At 39.6% G+C, this 14,720-nt stretch overlaps 1 pseudogene across 1 annotated transcript in view; it reads left to right on the plus strand.

Annotated features, from left to right (window-relative positions):
• Nucleotides 1-5,048, plus strand: part of LOC308610834 (centrosomal protein of 78 kDa-like) — a 29,982-nt pseudogene extending 24,934 nt beyond the window's left edge. The window contains exons 11-14 of the transcript in view: nt 445-522; nt 1,984-2,150; nt 3,214-3,385; nt 4,295-5,048. The product of the transcript in view is annotated as a centrosomal protein of 78 kDa-like (transcript). The remainder of the gene's footprint in view (nt 1-444; nt 523-1,983; nt 2,151-3,213; nt 3,386-4,294) is intronic.
• Nucleotides 5,049-14,720: the final 9,672 nt, after the last annotated feature.

Raw genomic sequence — 14,720 nt, forward strand, 5'->3', positions numbered from 1 at the left:
CTCCAGGAACAGTGCTTGACTGTAAATTGCTTTAAAAGTGATTACTTTTTTAAAACATGCTTTTGAATCTGCAATTATGCAATTCAGGTATGCTAAGCAGGTTCGTTAATAGGACTTCCTGCTATAAAGAGACCCACAAATAAAAATAGAATTTTTCTTTCTTGGTCGTAATTTCTTATTTCTGACTTACTATGTTATATGCATATGCCTTTTATGGTGGGCTGCCACAAATTTATGTTGGAAAGAGTGGAATTTAAATAAATCTTTGCAAATTTGATAGATTTTGATCATTCATTTCACTGGCATGGTATAATATGACCAGTAGCAGACTAAAATCTGAGTTCACTTCTGGCTCTGCCCCTAAATCCTGATGAGACCAATAGCTGGAAAGGCTTTTGGATATTATACTATGAATTACTTATAATATTGACTCTGTTTGTTTAGGAAACCCTGGAGGAGTGCCTAAAGCAGTTAAAGGAGGAAAGAGTAATAAGACTGAAGGCTGATAGACGAGTCAGTGAGGTAAACACGTTTCATCTGCTTTTGAGAGTGTTTTGGTTTTATTTTGATTTGATTTTAAGCCATATACACATATTTTGTAAGCTTTAAAACTGTAATATGTTGCAAATCGGTGGTATCATATGGACTTTTGCATTTACTGGTATTTAGTGATCATATGATCTATATTCCAGAAAGCATGTTTTTAAAGATGTGAAAATCTGGTTTTGTGTATGTGTGTGTGTGTGTGTGCTTTTATATGACATTAGCTTATTTCCTGTTCATGATTCTTTGATGGAAGAAGGCACTTTCTGTGCATGTATTGTATATACAGTAACATAAAAGACATGATGAGACTCTCCTGGCAATGAATTAGGAAAGTGAATCATTTAAATAAATTTAAGATATTGGAAAACTTCTAAGAATGCAATGAAAGATAAAAATATATACTATGAGAATTACATTAGGTAATGTGCATGAAAGCAGGGCATAATCTAAAAAGTTCTATCTAAATATAATTTATCACAGGGTGAGTGTAGGGAGGAATTTTTAAAAGTGCATCCAGTGGATTGGCAGACACTCATTCAATAAATGTTGAGCACCTGCTCATGTAAGGCAAAAGGGGCATCATGAACATTAACGGCCTTTCTGAGAAATACGAGAGTTGAGCTTACAGGGGGTTTTAAGTGCATAGATGCTGAGCGGAAGGGGAAGAGTGCACGGGGGTGAATATGTTGAAGAAGCCAAAGAAAATATTGGTGATCGTACATTTAATAAATTGGGTTGGGTATGATTTAGGACTTTTAAACGTAAGCATTAGATATTTTACTCACTAAAGTTAATTCTTAACATTCATCAGAGTTGTAATATGTTTTGTTCAAATCAGATTCTATAATTCACTTTCTAATTTAAGGGAAACTTAAAGCAGGTCATTTTCTAATGTGGAATGAGGCTCCATTATGAATTGAACCAGTTAGAAATGTGATCTTTTGTGAAAGATCATTAATAAAACGGTAACTTGGGTTTATTTATATACCACCTAAGTGTTATATAGGAAACTTTGTTGGGTGCCTGTGGGCTTTGGTTATTATGTGATATGGTCTCTGTCTTTACTGGCGGAGGGTTACATTAATTATAAAATAATTACATTTTGAGTGTTTTAGTTTTGTTCCTTGAAACTAGGCAAGACTACTTTTTCTTTGTTTGTTGTTTTTTGGGTTTTTTTTTGCGGTATGTGAGCCTCTTACTGTTGTGGCCTCTCCCGTTGCGGAGCACAGACTCCGGACGCACAGGCTCAGCGGCCATGGCTCACGGGCCCAGCCGCTACGCAGCATGTGGGATCTTCCCAGAGTGGGGCACGAACCCGTGTCCCCTGCATCGGCAGGCGACTCGCAACCACTGCGCCACCAGGGAAGCCCAAGGCAAGACTACTTTTGATGACAATGAGAAAAAATCATGTCAGACGTTTTCAGTCTTCTTGTATAGCTGGAACATGAAAATGCCCAGTTAAGAAACACAACTTTCTCTTTGTCTGAAGCCCTTCATGCCCACTCATTGACAAGCATGATCCTGGATGATGAAGGTGTTTGGGGCAGCACTGAGAATTCTTTTCAGAAGTTCCATGCTTTCCTGGTTCTCCTTAAAGATGCTGGGTTAGTTCATTTCTCTTCATGGCATTCTTCTCTTTGCGACTCTAATGGTAGTTTGCTGAGGAACTGGAGCAATTTTCATCACTTACGTGGCTATATTTAGCCAAATTTAGTGTAATTATAGGTAATATAGTTGACATTTTAAAATGAGGAATTAAATTTTTTAAGAAATGCAAATAGGGAAGCCTGCTTTGGTAGAGTGGGGAGCCCATTATAAAAGAGTAACCTGTAGACAGAGTAATTAGTAGGTATAGTTGTTTTGTAAAGACTAAATTAAAGGCAGTTTTCATTGAAAATAGTCGGGAATGCATAAGAATTTTCCTATCTTTCACTTCTTTTGCTTGTTTGATAAGTTTGAATTAAAGTTATCTTTGCCTTAGACATAAAAATGATTATTAATCTGCAGGGGAGATATAGGTCAGTGGTTCTCAACCGGGAGCAATTTTGCTGAAAGAGGGAAGTGGAGATTGATAGTTGATGGAGTGGTGTTTTGTCAGTGAATGAATTGGTGTTGGTGTTGGGAAGGAAGGAACAAACACATTCTTGGAAACTGGAGGAAAGGTGGTAAAGAAGTGTAGGAATGGAGGTGTGACAGGCAGTGGACAGGGTGCATGGAACATATTGAAGCTTCTAGTGAGACAGTGGGATGTCTCCTAGAGGATGAATCTGGAAATGGCTGAGGATTTGGGGGAGAGAGAGGCTTGTAGTCTGGAGTAGGATGTTAGCTTTTAAGATTTTAGAAGTAGGGCTTCCCTGGTGGCGGGGTGGTTGAGAGTCCGCCTGCCGATGCAGGGGCTATGGTTTGTGCCCAGGTCTGGGAGGATCCCGCATGGCGCGGAGCGGCTGGGCCCGTGACCATAGCCGCTGAGCCTGCGCGTCCGGAGCCTGTGCTCCGCAATGGGAGAGGCCACAGGAGTGAGAGGCCCGTGTACCGCAAAAAAAAAAAAAAAAAAAAAAAAAAAAAAGATTTTAGAAGTATTTCATGATTGTAAGTCTGGGGAAATCTAAACTGCTCTTCTGTGATTATAATAACCTTTGTCTTTTCTCCTTTCCTCCTCTCGTCTAGGCTTGGGCAGTTGGCCACAATGGCTGGTATAGATCAGTCAGATTTTCATTTACTAGGTCGTCCCCAGATGAATTCTCCTGTTAGTAGTCCACCTAAAGAAGAAAAGAAGGCACTTGAAGAAGGAAAATCAGAATCAAAACAGGGTGCCCCATAACAAATGCAAAATAGCCAAGTAAATGGACAGAACAGCACTTAATGATTCTAAGAGTGATTAGCAAAAAGGAAATGACCAAGTCAGCGAGAAAACAATAACGATCAGTCTCTAATAGTTCACATGCCCGGGAGCTAGAAGACTCTGGAATCCTTTCGAAATCTGAGATTAGTAAATGTGGGCCCATTTCATGATACTGTACTTTTGTAAATAAGGAGACTGGAAGTTCTTGAGAAAATTTATGAGTTAAAGCAAACTATCCTTAATGAAGAAAGAAGACATTAGAGAAAATATATCCAGATTTTAAATTGTATAAATGTCTATTCTGTTCATATTTTATCTAGGTTTCTATTTGTATGCAGTCAGCTTACAATGAAGGAACACTAATGAAGGTACACATACTGATATAATTTTTAAAATAAGTAGTCCAGACATAGCTAATAGGTAACATATTAGAGTGAATCACCTGGTTATGGGAATGGGAGGGGAAAACCTGTCAGCTTTTCCTCCAGCCTCACTTGGAGCCCCCATCAGCCCATCTCAGAGTGGTCTTGGGAACTGACAGCTTGAGAACACAGTCTGGTCACAAACTATATACGGTTTACATGTGCCTGGAGGATAGAAAAGACATTAATTATCTTACAGAATAGGGTTTTATTTTTAGTGAGGGAAAGGAAATGGGTAATAACTACCCCAATCACCAAAGTCTGAAAACGTAGCGGACATAGCCTTGGATATAGCTAGGTTAAGCTGAGAATCACTTGGCAAGATATAATTACAAAAAAAGCTGGCTCTGAAATCTTCTGATTAATCAATTGACTGTGTTAATAATAAGATTACAGAGTAACATTGAAGTTTTGAGCTCTACTTTTTAATGGTTGGCTTTGTTCATCACTGAATTTTTGTCTTGTCTTTTGTCTTCCCCTCCACTTCCCGAAAATTACAGGTGATGCTAGGATTCCTTTGCCTCTCGACTCCTTCCGTGTCCCAGCGTCTACTCAGGAGGCCTTAGAAACTTCCAAAGACAACCTGGGGGTCCCAGTCACAGAGCAGCGGCAGGAGTCTTTTGAAGATTTCATTGCTAGAACATATTCTCCTTCAGCAGACGTCATTTCTGGAACTGGAAGTCAAAGAAAAGAAGAGGAATTATCTAGAAATAGCAGGTCTTCTTCAGAGAAAATGAGCAAAGCAGGTGAATAGACCAAAAAATACTCTGCTAAGAAACAACCTGGGAAGGACCTGCATTCCTGCTCTGACTCACCTGTAAAGCAGAAAAGCAAAGGAATTGGGCAAAATAATTCTTTGGTTAATAAACCAATTAAAAGTGAGTCTTCGAGAAAACACATTTTTGTTAAGAAAGAGAGTAGAATAGTGACTGTGTCATCAAAGACAACTAAAAGTAAACTCAGTGTACTAGAACAGTCTGAAAGTGATACTCTTGGATCTGATTGTGAATTTCAAGAAAGCATCCATACTCTATCACACCTAACGTAGGTCTAAATCTTTTAAAATTATGTTTTTGCCTTCAAATTTTCATAAATTACTTATGTTATTATTATAGCATATGGTGTTTTCAGTTACTTGACTGGAAGCCATTAGAGAAAGATTTTTTTATCTATACTTTTTTATTATAATGAAAGTTTGGGTGTACTTTTCCTTGTAACACTTTGCACCATTCATTCAGCTAGTGTTTACTGAGGGCTTCATATGTACAGTACTTTTCTGGGTGCTGTTGCTTTCAGCAGTGAACAAAATAAAGCCTTTACTCTCCTGGAACCAGCACTCTGTGGTGGCAGAAAACATAAACAACAAAGCAGGCTAAGGGTTAAAAAGAGATGGGAATAATAAATGGAATAGTTTTACCATTTGGTTAAACATCAAACTATTATAAATCACACGGCCAGAAGCCATTGACATATTTTAATTCATAATAACCAGAGAGCCTCAAACATTTACCAAGGCACTTAACCGTGTTTATGGATTACAGCAACGCTCTGAGGTAGGGAACTCTTACCATCCCCATTTTATAGATGAACAGTCTGAGGAGACATTATGTGAGTTGCCCAGAATTACACAGCTATAAGTAAGTGGGAAGTTGCAATGTGACCCGAACCCATGCTCTTTTTTTTTTTTTAATGTATGGACTTTATTATCTTTCATTTGTTTCTGATTTATGTGAATTTTTTCTTTAAAGATTTTTTATGCTGTCAACCATTTTTAAAGTGTTTATTGCATTTGTTACAGTATTGCTTCTGTTTTATATTTTGGTTTTTTGGCCTCAAGGCATGTGGGATCTTAGCTCCCCGACCAGGGATTGAACCCTCACCCCCTCCATTGGAAGGCAAAGTCTTAACCACTGGACCACCAGGGAAGTTCCCCTTATGTGACTATTTTTCTGGCAATTTTTTTAAATTTTATTTTTTATTGACATACACTTGAATTACAGTGTTGTGTTAATTACTGCTGTACAGGAAAGTGACTCAGTTACACATTTATGTACATTCTTTTTCATATTCTTTTCCATTACGGTTTATCACAGGATATAGGATATAGTTCCCTGTGCTCTACAGTAGGAACTTTTTGGGTTTTTTTTAAATACATGCACTTTTTAAAAATAAATGCATGTATGTATTTATTTTTGGCTGTGTTTGGCCTTTGTTGCTGCACTCGGGCTTCCTCTAGTTGAGGTGCACATGCTTCTCATTGTGGTGGCTTCTCTTGTTGCAGAGCACGGGCTCTAGGTGCCTGGACTTCAGTAGTTGTGACATCCGGCTTAGTTGCTCTCTGGCATGTGGGATCTTCCCGGACCAGGGCTTGAACCCATGTCCCCTGCATTGGCAGGCGTATTCTTAACCACTGCGCCACCAGGGAAGTCCCACGTAGGACCTTTTTGTTTATCCATCCTGTATATACACCAGTTTGCATCTGCTAATCCCAAACTCCCAATCCAACCCTCTCCCACCCCCTCCTCCTTGGCAACCGCTAGTCTATTCTCTATGTCCCTGTTTATGTTTCTGTTCACACATAGGCTGTAACCAGGCTCTTAATTACTTTGTTATCCTGTTCCCTTGTTAAGAAGGGTTTAAGGAAGGCACAGAGAGAAGCCAGTGACCACTAGAAGTGCAAAAACAGTGGGGCTGTCAGAAAGCACACCTGTCTCCTTCCCCCATTGTGAGCAGAATTTTTAAACGGCAGAGTATGTAAGAGTATGTGATGACACATCTCTGGATTAAATTATGTCTCCCTGGTAAAACATGTACAGATAAGTCTTTAGTTCAATCAGAGTGAAAGGTGAGATCAGAGAAAAGCTGGAGTGTCAGATTTCTTGTAGAAGGTCCTGCCTGATTGTTACTAAGAGGGCTACTACAGTACTAGTTAGTTCATTAGTCATGGGTTGAGTGTTAGAGGAGTGAAACAATGAGCAAGATGTAGTGTTGGCCCTTTAGCAGTGGAGTCAGGGGAAGACGCACAGCAGATGTCTCATCCTGCACGTGACCTGCTGTGACGGGCATATTCAGGGCGTTTAGTCAGTGTTTGTGGAAGAAGAGGGGGAGCCGTGAGGCAAAGAAAAGTCATCAAAAGGGGCAGTCCCTAAGCTAAGTCTTAAAGGACTCGTGAGAAACTGGTGAGTCAACCGGTGAAAGGCAAGGATACTCAAGGCAGAGTGGACAGCGGAAGTCCAGAGTCGTGAGTGTGCGAGGGGTGTGTTATAGAGCCACAGGCACAGGCTCTGGAGGATCAGTGCAGTGTCCCCAGGCAGCGGCAAGTGCCCCTAAAGGAGGCAGCGAGGAGGAGGAGAGCATGTCTTCACCAACCATGTGCGTGGAGCTGGTTTCCTCAGAAAATAGCTAAGAATGGAAAGGACAAGTTCGGGTGGCATTTTAGACCACTGACGTCAGTATGGATGAGGAATCTGAAGAAGCCTGGAGATAATTATGCCCCACTCTTCTGAGGAGCAGTGCTTTATATTTTCAAGTGGGATTTTCACGCTGCCACCTCCTCTCCTGTCCCTACTGAAAGGTTTATAGGCCGGCAGAAGGGAGAACCTGGCTTAAGTAAAGTTAATCAGGTTCCTTTACTGTACAGCTTCTCGGGGCTGCTGTAGGCTAATGTTCATTCTGGATCGTCACAGCAGGCGTATGGTACACAGCCATCCTCAAAGCTATTTGACCCTAGAGTCCTTTTTTAATAGAATGTCTAACAACTGGTTCCACCGAAGAGCAATTTCGTAACTTCTAGACCAGGTAATAGCAAGAAGAAAGGGGTCTGAAATAAGGTATAGATGAAGGGAGGAAATAAGTTCTAATTGTATTTAGGAAATTACCAGCAAGACTTGACCTTGGGAAGTAAGGAAGAAGTAGGAGGCGGAGGCTGAACCCCCATCTGTGTGACTAAGGTTGGGTGGTGGTATCATTGAGTTTGGAAATAGGGGATAAAGAACTGAAGTGGGGAAAAGACTTTAGTTCTGGACATGTAGAATTTGGAAGCACCTGTAGAATTCAGAAGACAAACTGGTAGATAACTGGACATGCACGTGAAGACATGGAAAGATAAAAATTTGAATGTCCTCAGCACATATCAGCAGTCATTAAAATCATGAAAATGGGTGAGATGTCAGAGAACTGTGAGTCCTGACAACGTTTCAGTGATAAGCAGAGAAAGAATTCTGGGAAGGAGAGAGGTGACAGAGATTCAAGGAGGAGGAAGGAGATGCCAGCGTCGTCCTTCAGAGAATGTGAGTGTCCATTGGATTTGGGCAGTTAGGTCCCCAGTGACCTTAGAGCAGTGCAGGGAAGTGGTGGACAAAAAGCCAGATGGCAATAAACTGAGGGTGTAGGGCTGCCTGTCGGGGCCAGGCGGGGCTAGTGAGGACAGTGGGAATAGGCTGCTCTCAAGGGGTTTGGATGAAAAGAGAAAATAATTAGCAAAAAAGAATTTTTTAGAATGAGAAGGACATATTTTATATGTTGAAATGAAGGAACCAATAAAGGAGATCCTGAAGATGTAGATAATAATTTAGAGAATTGGGGAAACATGGACATATGAATAAGAAAAAAACACCTTGCACAGTATATAAAAATCACTTGTATCCTTCGAGCTGGATGGATACTGGTAAGTTTGGGAGGAAATAAAGGTAAGAAGAGATAGAAGTTAAAGAAGTTTATACTGATAGCCTCAGTTTTCTTTGACACAGATTTTTCAGAGACACATATATACACATACATAATTACCGTTCGAAAATTCTTTCATAGTTACATGTTTTATTAATCATGTCTGAGAAAAGTCACTGATTTTCATTTTGTACAGCATTATCCTGTAAGGACAAGATACAGTGACAACTTCCATGCTTTTTGCATATCAGAGCTGACACTGAAAGTATCTGCATAATTGAATTTTCACTTCTTATTTGTAATAAGTTTATCCTTAGGAGGATACTTTCATAGTGTTTGATCACAGATGAGTTTGGGCATTGCTATCACTCAATAATGTGAAGCATCTGTCAGGTTCTCTCCTATACTATATATTCATATTTTGTCCGTTAAGCAAATATTTATTGGCGGCCTGTGGGAATAAGATACACCTAGGTCCTCTTTCCTTGGTATATTCACAAAAGCCTCTGAAACTAAATTTCCAAGTCAGGCCATACTAAGGCCTGGCATAATAAGTTTTCCTTGTTAACAGTTTTTTTGTGTTTGTGGGGGTTTTTTGTTTTTATTTTTTTGAAGCAAGGATAAGACACTGTCTTAACTCAGTAGTTGTCCATTCATTAACAAGTCAAAGAAGACATTGATGAAGCATGGTATTTTGAATATCCTTTCCACAGAATAGGTAATGGGCCATCCTGAAACTCTGGTGAGATGCTTATCATTTTCAGATTTTGGAGTGGCTGAGAAAACCCTATTACACCTTGAATTATCACTAGAAACATGAATTCAGCCAAATAAAAACAGTGCCTCTGCCTACTGAGGTGGTCAATTTCCATCTCAACAAAAGTGACCATTTCTCCTTTAGATTAAAATCAAGAAAATCCCCTCTGTCCAGGATGCAATAATGGGGTGCCCGAAAGAGGAAAACTGAAGCTATTCCCTCTTTACACCTGAACAGTGAATTCATTCTGATATCAAATATTTGTTATGATTCTGTTATGACCAGGTGCTTTATTGTTTAGAGATCAAGTTACTGTTCATTCTTGGTAAGTAAGAAAAATCCACGTTTTAGGACTCTGAATAGTAACTTTATATATATTATATATATATATATAAAATAAATATGTATATTATATGTAATATATATTCCATCTATTCAACAAAATTGTAACTTCCATCATCTCTTACGAATGATGAACTGTATTCACTCTTTGGAAAGGGCTTATAGGGAATTAAAGTCTCCATATACTTTTTATATAAGACCGTGGAAACCAAATTCTCAACTGGGAGCAAACTTAGGTTTTGCTATGAAGGTTTATGCTTGCCTGGCCTTAGAGGGGTAGGCCAGGAACTCAAGTTTTTTTCCTCTAAGTTACTTTCATTGATGCCACCCTGAAAAAATTTGGAGGGAGTATTTTTGAAATAGCTTTATCTCAGTAACCCTTTAAAAAGGCTTCAGGGTATGGGGAACATAACTGTCAAAATGTTCAAGCAACTCTTGTTGATTTAAGTGTAATTGATCAGGAGCAATACAGGAAGGAGCTCGGTACAAAAGACAAAAGGCGTGTGGCTATTTCATGTATTGTTTTTGGCTTATTGTACAAAACAGAGAAAGTCTCATACACTCTCGCAGCCAAGGTCCCCTACTGTTCTCTCCTTTTAGTAGAAATAAAAGAGAGCTCGTTTCTCAATAGCAGCATTCTATCCTTAAGTGGGTACACAGTGATATTCTGATGGTCTCTGGAGCAGAGAATAATTCTGTGGCAGCTCTGACCTCCAGTCACCGGGTTCTCTGTAACTTAGTCTTTCATGGCCAAGGACTATAATCATTATTTCGATTTATATTTAGCATCTCAAAATGGAAAGGATTCCATGGACAACAAAACAGGAAGTGATTTCATGAAGTGTTTTAGTATGGATAAAACAATAAACTATAAAAATACAAATCATCAGTGAAGCTTTTTCTTTCCGGAGAACTATATTCAGAAATTAATGTAAGCCTCTAAGGTGCGCATGTGTGTTTTTTCACCCATGATCATGTTTGTATGTGTGTGCATTCCACTGCTACAGGAGACATGCAAAATGATATCAGATTTGTACTGGTTTCTCCCAAGAACTGTGTGCTCGCAGGGTTCGTTCAGGAAGGTGAGTGCCCTACCACCACATCACAGTCATATCTCATCACCTTCAGCAGGAACAGTTGACACTTTAACCTCACATGCAGGCTTATTAAGTTAGTATTACTCATCAGAACTTGCTTACTAATAAAACAAGCTGAATTAGCCACTGCAGAATCATATTTGGAAATTCAATGACAATTTTACATTTTTAATAAAGGCCCAGAAATATTATTTCAGAGCAGGTGGTACAGAAAACTGTGGTCAAATTTGACATTCATTCATCATTGAAGTGTGGAACGTGACAGGTGAAAATTGATATTGATTTCTTTCCTCTAATATTTGGAAGAGTTCTAACAGGTAAATCAAATGAGATAACAAGACATATCAAGTCTCACTCATTTCTATGATCACATCCTCCCCACATATCACTCCTTCACCTGCCATGTTTTGAATAATTCAGTGCCCATAGTCTTTCCAGTCCAGTGTATTATAAGACACACTCAAGCTGGGTTTCAATCATATTAGACTGAAAGCTGAACATTTTAGGAAGGATTATTTAAAACCAAATGCGTCTTGAGCCCAACAGCCTTTGAAACCAAACAATCCTGGGAGTTCAGTTGGATTCAGAAAATTCAGTAATCCTATTTGATGTATGTTAACCATATCAATATTAACAACCTTCCGCTGGATTTCACCACTGATTTGAGAGCTGAGTTACTACTGGTCTTGTATTTTACCTAGTTGTGAAAGCACTGAGAGAGTTGTTCTTGGGTTGGACTTGACCCGCCTCTGGGAATGCTCTCTGTTCTATCCATCTTGAAAAGCTTTATTCAAGTGCATTTCTCTGCCTGCCTTCTCTTCACTTGCACCCCTTGGTAAAACGAAAGATGCTCAAATATAGATGTGAACACTGCAGGTGCTCTGCTTGGCAATGGTGTCTTTCAGCTTCCCAATAAAAAATTATATTGCTGACCACCCATTTGACTGAAAAGTGACTCATTTTACTGACAGATATCTGGATTGAGATGCCAAAAGAAATAGGTCATTTCAAATTTCCTTTTTAAGTCATAGCTTTGTGTTGCAACACTACTTGTTCAAAACTTAGATCATGAAGGTTCCTTCCTATGACCTCCAAATAATTAAAATGTTCTTCAATACGCTATATAAAAAGCAAGCAGAGGGGCTTCCCTGGTGGCACAGTGGTTGGGAGTCCGCCTGCCGATGCAGGGGACACGGGTTCGTGCCCCAGTCCGGGAGGATCCCACATGCCGCGGAGCGGCTGGGCCCGTGGGCCACGGCCGCTGGGCCTGCGCGTCCGGAGCCTGTGCTCCGCAACGGGAGAGGCCGCAGCAGTGAGAGGCCCGTGTACTGCAACAACAAAAAAAATAATAAAAAAAAAAAGCAAGCAGAATATTCCTAATTATCAATCTTTCTCTTGAGTCATATAGTTCTTGTAATTTCAAGGAAGAGAAACTCAAATGTAAAGTGTTACAATAGCCAAGCATACCAGCACTATTATCTAACCATTCAGCAATTTTCTCTGCCAAGTCACTCTGAACCTTAGACTACTGAGGATGTCTTCTTAATTAATTTTTAAGGTTCTCCTCTTTTGAGTTAAAAAATGGTCACAATTTTATAAGTAAAATTAAAGAAAAATACCAAAGAGAACATCTGAGATGTTTCCATTAGGCATTATATATATATACATAAATTTAATAGATATACATATATACATGCACTGGGATAAATCTCCATCTTCTGTGTCAGTCGGACATAGGTCCATTTTCTTAGGAATAGGGAACTCCTTTCACAATGGAAGTGAGGAAATTGGCTGGACCATCCTTCTTGAAAATAATTCTGTGAAGCCGCCATTCCTTCTAGCAATCTACTACTCCATCAGTGTGTAGTTCATCAAATTCAGGTCTTCTGAAGCCAGGCTAGAAATACAAAGTGAGGTGGACGACTAAGGTAACTGACCAAAAAGGAGGAAAGGAAGAGGAGCAAAACAATTTCCCAATTTCATTCTTTCCCATATTCTCTGTGCCTGACAAGGGAAAAAATATTCGGGTCTCAGTGCCTCTCATTCTTAGCCATTGTTAGTTCAAAGTCTGAGAAAAAAAAAAAAGGTAAAAACGAAAATATGGAGTCCAGAATTCCATTAGCACTCTTGCATGCAATATCACAACTTAAAAGGCCTTCCAAAATGGTGGGATCAACTTTTAAAAATATAGCCCAATCTTTTCAATCTAAACAAGTAAACACTAAAAATATATTTTAGAAATCCAGCAAACACACTAACCACAGTCAAAGCAATGGAAGGCTTATGGCTTACCAAATGACAGTGGCTGTCTACAAGAGAGAGAAAGAGAATAGTCCAAAATTCTATCTGACCTGGCAGAGCTAGGAGGGTGCCCTGGTTAGGGTCTTTCATATACAGTTATTCAAGCTCAGACTTGATCATCTGTCAGGGATGCTACAGTAGGGAGAGTTTTGCCCTAACTGTGAGACTCAGCAAGATCACTTCCAACTCTAAAACCTACAACTTTAATTTAATCACCAACACGAGCCATCTTTAAGAGCGACCTCAAATAACTCCAAATCTGTTCATCTACTCACATATTCTTTACACAGTCAACAGACCTCGAGTGATTACTACATGCCAGACACAGTTCTAAGACCCAGAATAAGGGATAAGAAAGGTAACAACCTCTGTCACTGGGGGGCTTGAGTTCTTTGGGAAGAAGTTCATCTAAATACAAAGAGACACCAAAGATAATATTTGGTTTGATTATTATTCTGTGAAAGAAGTAAGGTAATCTGTTAAATTGGGACTGAGTTAGGCTAGTAGGACAATCAAGGAAAAAATATCTTTAAGAGATGAGTGCCAGGGCCTCCCTGGTGGCGCAGTGGTTGAGAGTCCGCCTGCCGATGCAGGGGATACGGGTTCGTGCCCCGGTCTGGGAGGATCCCATATGCCGCGGAGCGGCTGGGCCCGTGAGCCATGGCCTCTGGGCCTGCGCGTCTGGAGCCTGTGCTCCGCAACGGGAGAGGCCACAGCAGTGAGAGGCCCGCATACCGCAAAAAGAAAAAAAAAAAAAAAAAAAAAAAAAAAAAAAAAAAAAAAAAAAGAGATGAGTGCCAAAGAATAGAAAGGAATCAGTTATGGCAAATTTTTCTGGAAATAATATTTCCAAAACATGGGAACAGCGAATACAAAGTCCCTGAGGCAAGATGAAGCTTAAGTACAATCAAGGAGCAAAAAGAAGCTAAAAGGTTAGGTCAGGAGATAACCACACAGATTTACACCAGCTGGTCCCTAACTTCAAGTCTACGTGGGTATATTCTTCAGGTGAGTTACATATATATCATCCAAAAAACACAAAAAAAATGGACTCCAAAATTACCCTGGAAATTCTGAGTGAGATTCTTTACAAAGGCACAACCATATTAAAGATCACAGCCATCATTCTCCAAACTCCACTCTGGGCATCACTTGCAGGCATTTAATGGGGGTGTTTCATATCCTCTCTAAGATATTGGGCAGGAAGAACAAACACCCTAGCATGTCTGCACTGTGCACCTAGTGTCTCACAATTGAAAAGTAGCCGGAGCTCACCCTGCTGATGGCTTTGCTGGGTTTTTTTAACCATTTATTAAGAGTCCCACCTCTTTTAAGAACTGGGATATATTTTTTGAGGAAATAAACTACAGGAAAATTCAACTGACAGAGATCATACTGTAGTTGACTTTTCTGTTCTTTGTTACATTTATTCGTTGAGACAAACGTCTGTTCTTAGTCTTTTTTTAATGGCTCTGTTAAATAGAACGGACACAGTACACTGCACATACTTAAAAACACAATTTAAATTCTGAAATATGCATATACCCATGGAACTGCCAACACAATCAAGAAAAGGAACATATCCATCACTTGCAAGTGTTTATGCCTCATTCATAAAGCCCCTTTTTTCCCCTCACATTCCAGCCCTCCACATCCCCAAGTGAGCACTCATATGCTTTCTTTCATTAGAGACGTGTTTGCATTTTTCTAGAAATTTAGATAAAGGGATTCACACACTGAGGACTCTT

Source organism: Mesoplodon bidens (genome assembly GCF_964165515.1).
Source record: "Mesoplodon bidens genome assembly, contig: HAP1_SCAFFOLD_238, whole genome shotgun sequence".
In the NCBI taxonomy this organism is placed as follows: Eukaryota; Metazoa; Chordata; class Mammalia; order Artiodactyla; family Ziphiidae; genus Mesoplodon; species Mesoplodon bidens.